Consider the following 5,746-nt stretch of genomic DNA (forward strand, 5'->3'; position numbering starts at 1 on the left):
CAAATCGGGAGTCGATGCACACATACAGAGCCGACTCGTGAACGACCGGCGAGACAAAACACGTCATCCGGTAGGACGACCGACCGCCAATCCACCAAGACCGTGGCCCGGCTCAAGTGATGCGTGGCGGCAATGGTCGGGCGAGCCACGTCGACGCAGACGTCACAGCTGCTCCAACCCGACTGCACCAGCGCCACATTGCAACTCCCCGACTGGCAGGTCCGGACTGCGCTCCAGACGCGTTCCAACTGACTGGCAGACCCGAACTTGCCTCCCTACGACAGACAACGACCGGGAAGTAATAACAGTCATGCAAAGATACTACGAGAGGGGATATATCGATACGCGCTGCCAACGCCGCTCACAGGCAAAGCAGCAACTCAGTGACAGTAGTGATTAAATTAACGTAGTGCGGTGGAAAGGCAACAGCCTTGCCGCAGTGGGTACACCGGTTCCCGTCAGATCACCGAAGTTAAGCACTGTAGGGCGTGGCCGGTACTTGCATGGGTGACCATCCAGGCCGCCATGCGCTGTTGCCGTTTTTCGGGGTGCACTCAGCCTCGTGATGCCAATTGAGGAACTACTCGACCGAATAGTAGCGGCTCCGGTCACAGAAAACCACCATAACGACCAGGAGAGCGGTGTGCTGACCACACGCCCCTCCTATCCGCATCCTCAGCTGAGGATGACACGGCGGTCGGATGGTCCAGATGGGCCACTTGTGACGTGATGACGGAGGAAGTACGTTAAAAACAAGGTGTAAAATACATGATGGCGCGAACACGAGCCACCCACAGCTCAGTAAACAACTGCAACATGCAGAACAGTAGACGAAAATGTTCTTCGTTTTTTCCAACTTAACAGATTTGCACACATTTTCCGACTGCTCATTGTGGGGTGTGACCACATCTGGCAGCAATAGATGCCTGACATCGACGGAGCATGCTGTGAATAACGTCATCAACGTCATTTTGAGGCGATATCGCCCATTTTTCCTGCGGAGCTGCTCGCAAGCCTTGGACAGTGATTGGTGGATGCTGACGAGATGCAGCCCGTCTCCCTAGTGCATCCCAGACACATTCAATGGGGTTAAAAATCGGGAGAGCGAGCAGCCCACCCCGTGCGTGCAGTATCTTTCGTTTGGAAGGAAACGTCAACCACTGGTTATCTGTGAAGTCGAACATTATCGCCCATCAATATGAAGCCTGGGCGCAGAGCACCTCGCAACATCCGTATGTGAGGTCCGAAGACCTTGTCCCGATACCTGAAGGCAGTTAAACCTTACAATTACATGAACAGATCTTCACTTAAAACATCCGGGCTGATAGGACGTGGTCGTTGTATAGAACTCTCCCCTGACGTTTCGTTTCCGACTGCGGGAATCCTCCGAGGTAAAGCGGCGAAATGCGAAGAGAACTCGAGGAAGCGCTGATTACAAAGGCAGTACAGAGGGAGCTACTGTCCATCATGTGGCGTCGGCTATGAGATTGTCTCTGGTAATGCCAACATTCTCTATACATGCGCGCATAATAATGCGAGGTTCTAGATATGACGCTCGTCTCGCTGAATTTTATTTCATGATCTGCTTCCTGGTAAACATGTTCCGCTACGGCCGATTTATCCGTGTGACCCAGGCGGCAATTCCTCTTATGTTCACCAAGATGGGTGTTGACAGCTCAGGCTCATCGTATTCACAGCCTTATGGAATCTGCAATGCTACGTGACAGGATTCATCAGACGCGGCGAGCACTGGCGGAAACCACCAACAAGCTTTTTCATCTCCACTTGTTTATTACTAATGTTATGCAGTGTGGTGATTGGAATAATATTGACGGTCTAATATTCAAATCTATGGAAGTTAGTGCAGAAATATCAGTAAACAGACAAAAGAAGAAGCTCGATAACTTACAGAAGAATATTGCGGGAGGTTCAGTTGAGGACAATTCTCGAACTGTGATTCTTGAGTTTCTCCCGGCGTATTTGATAATCAAAATATCCACGGGTATGCTGCTGTCTATAGTGTCCAACGGGCACAATATTTCGGCGACATGTATGATAGCCGAAATATTATGCCCGTTGGACACTATAGACCGGCAGCATACCCGTGGATATTTTGATTATCAAATACGCCGGGAGAAACTCAAGAATCGCATCATACACCTTTACGGGGAGGAGATGTATCGCAGCATGAAGAAATTTGAAAAGTTGCGCCTCCGTAGATGTCGTTTGCTAAGCACTCTTGCCTTTCTAAAGAGATGTCGTTCCGAGAATGTTGTTCCAAATTTTGCTAAGGTTATGCATCACATCGATTCTGCAGCAGCTAAGAGAATCAAGAAACGAGCCAGCCTCGCATTGGTACGTGAGAGAGTGCAATTCACCCGCCGGAGCCTCGAGTTTATCTCACAGGAATTACTCAAACTACATTTGCAACTGGCTAGTAAGGTCACTTCTTGTTCCTGGGATTGGATTGATGGTGTCCCCTGGGTGTCAGCTGATTCCGCCCATAAGAAGGCTACGGGACGTCAAACAGCTAAGTTCTCACGTCTCCTTGACAAACGATCTCTGCAGGTTCCGTGCAAGACTGTCATCAATTTGAGTGGCATGGTGTTGAGTGATGATGCGGTCTCGGTTTTGCAGAAAGGTCTCAACTTCGCTCCCACCCCCAAGTTCACTCCGGTCGCAAAAATTGTTAGTGCTGTTGAACAGGTTGCAGCTCGACTTCCGCCAGAATCAGCCGAGGAAATACGTCTTGAAACTTGTCGTGCGTTGACGAAATCCAAGCCGATGAAGTCAAACATCAGCAGTAAAGAGAGGGCGGCCATTCGTGATCTGAGGGAGCGCTCTGAAATTGTTGTCTTACCGGCTGACAAAGGCAATGCTACAGTTGTTGCCTCCCATAAGGACTACACTGATAAGATGCAGAGCCTGCTAAATGACGATTCCTACCGGAACATCAGCGTTGACCTTACAAAGAAGGTGGAGAACAAGACGAGGGCGCTTCTCAAGGACGCAGATTTACCGGAGAGTGACGCTAAGAAATTGTTACCCCAAGGTCCGGTACCGCCTAGACTATATGGACTCCCGAAGGTTCACAAAGAGGGGGTACCATTACGCCCCACTATCAGCAACATCAGGGCACCTACATATTTGTTGGCCAAATACCTGACGGGAATATTAAGTCCTTATGTGGGTAAATGCCCTCATCACATCCGTAATTCCGTGGATTTTGTTAAACGCCTTGATAGCTTCAGGTTGGATGAGTCAGATATCATGGTGAGTTTTGACGTCGTTTCCTTGTTTACGAGGGTACCCCTGCGAGAGTCACTAGAATTGATTAGTCAGAAGTTTGACGAGAAGACCACTGAACTTTTTAGGCATGTCTTGACTTCCACGTATTATCTTTTTAATGGAGAATACTACGAACAAACGGAGGGAGTCGCCATGGGTAGCCCACTCTCACCGGTGGTAGCGAATTTGTACATGGAGAACTTCGAGGAGGAAGCCCTGTCGTCATCCGTATGGAAACCTACTTGCTTTTTCCGTTACGTGGACGACACGTTCGTCATCTGGCCACATGGTATGGATAAACTCCTTGACTTCCTTAGACATCTGAACTCCGTACACCCCAACATAAAATTCACTATGGAGACTGAAACGGGGGGTAAATTACCTTTCCTTGACGTCTTGGTCAAGAGAAGGGCTGACGGCACCCTAGGTCATGGGGTGTATCGGAAGACTACGCACACTGATCTGTATTTGCACGCAGACAGCTTCCACCACCCTTCACAGAGGAATGGGGTACTTAAAACTCTAGTACATAGGGCGCGCACTATCTCTGACGCAGAGAGTCTACCCCAGGAATTGGAACATCTGAGAACTGTATTTCGAAAAAATGGGTACTCAGAGTGGCAGATTCAACGTGCTCTCCGCCCAACCACTGCAGCACAACCTGTTGAGATGGATGAAGTCACGAGGGAGGAGGTAGGCACTGCATTTATTCCATACATAGGCGCACTCTCGGGGAAAATCGCCCGCATTCTGAAGAAACACCGGGTCGGAACTGTGTTTCGTCCTCCAAATAAAACTCGTGCACTGGTGGGGGGCGCCAAAGATGACCTCGGTTTGAGGAAGGCCGGCGTGTACCAGATTCCGTGTCAATGTGGCAAGTCGTATATTGGTCAGACGATGCGTACCGTCGAGGATCGATGCCGTGAACACCAGAGGCACACTCGACTGATGTATCCGAGCATGTCGGCGGTCGCTGAACATTGTTTGTCGGAAAATCACGCCATGGAGTATGACCGCACGAGGATTCTGGTACAGACGTCGAGATACTGGGACAGCGTTGTTAGAGAGGCCATCGAAATTCGCACCAATGACGACCTCATAAACCGTGACTGTGGCTATAATCTTAGCAAGGCTTGGGAACCAGCGATCGGGTTAGTCAAGAGTAAATCGAGCAAACGTGTAGTTGTGACGACCACGGCGGACAGAGCCATCACACCGACGTCATCCCAGACGCCGTCGCAATCTGTTCCACCGCGCGACCGTGGCGCGGGGCGCGGACGGCGGAGGGAGCGCGCCGCGGGAGACCTTTCCCTCCGAGCAGCCATAGCGTACGGATCTCCGTGCCGGCACGTTCACAGGAGCTCAGTCCGTCAGTTCACCTGATGATGGCGACATGTATGATCGCCGAAATATTGTGCCCGTTGGACACTATAGACCGGCAGCATACCCGTGGCTATTTTAATTCTCGAACTGTTATTAACCTGTCTGATAAAGTTTTGTCGAAATTAGACATTTCTGTACTAGCTAGAGGAGGCAATTTTGCCGTGACGCCCGAAAACGTACCCACAGAGGATATTGTAGCAAATATTAAGGCAAGTATCCTTCAGGTCCCATAGCAGTCCGCTGACGTAATTAGGATGGAAACGGCTAGGATGTTACGTACATGTATGCCACCTAACAGTAATTTGTCACAGGCACAAAGGAAGGCGCTGAGGGATATAAAGGCAGATAAAAACATTATTGTTCTTAATGCAGATAAGGGTAATGCCACCGTCATATTGAACAGAGAGGACTATCATGGAAAGATCAATGATATTTTGGTTCCCTACAGTTGCAAAAAAGTCCAGAAGGATCCGACTATGGAGATTTTGAGAATGACCAATCGTCTGGTGAAAGCGTCTTCATTCGCCTCCGACGGTATGAAGCTGCTTTGTAAAACAGAAGCATACCACCTAGACTTTGTTGGTTACCCAAAGTGCATAAACGTGACGTTCCGTTGACGCCAACTGTCAGCGCTATAGGCGGACCAACACACGAGTTAGCTAGGCACTTTGCCTCATTGCTGCAACCTTATGTTGGTAGAGCGGACAGTTATATTAAAAATTAAGCTCATTTCATTGACTAGTTAAAGGAAATGAGCGTGAGACCGGGTGGTATCCTCGTCAGTTTTGATATATTGTCGTTATTTACCATGATTCCGGTAAACAAAGCTATCTTATGCATAGCGGATATTTTTCCTACCGTTATTGTGGCATTATTCCGACACTGCCTCACCACAACCTACTTTCAAAACAATAGTGACTTTTATGAACAGATTGACGGGTTTGGCTATGGGCAGTCCTCTTAGTCCTGTTGTTGTTGTTGTCTTCAGTCCTGAGACTGGTTTGATGCAGCTCTCCATGTTACTCTATCCTGTGCAAGCTTCTTCATCTCCCAGTACCTACTGCAACCTACATCC

At 49.1% G+C, this 5,746-nt stretch overlaps 1 pseudogene; it reads left to right on the forward strand.

The window, feature by feature from the left end:
• Positions 1-421: 421 nt before the first annotated feature.
• On the forward strand, positions 422-539 carry LOC124719333 (annotated as a pseudogene).
• The last annotated feature ends 5,207 nt before the right edge of the window (positions 540-5,746 follow it).

The sequence above is a fragment of the Schistocerca piceifrons genome, chromosome 10 (assembly GCF_021461385.2).
Source record: "Schistocerca piceifrons isolate TAMUIC-IGC-003096 chromosome 10, iqSchPice1.1, whole genome shotgun sequence".
In the NCBI taxonomy this organism is placed as follows: domain Eukaryota; kingdom Metazoa; phylum Arthropoda; class Insecta; order Orthoptera; family Acrididae; genus Schistocerca; species Schistocerca piceifrons.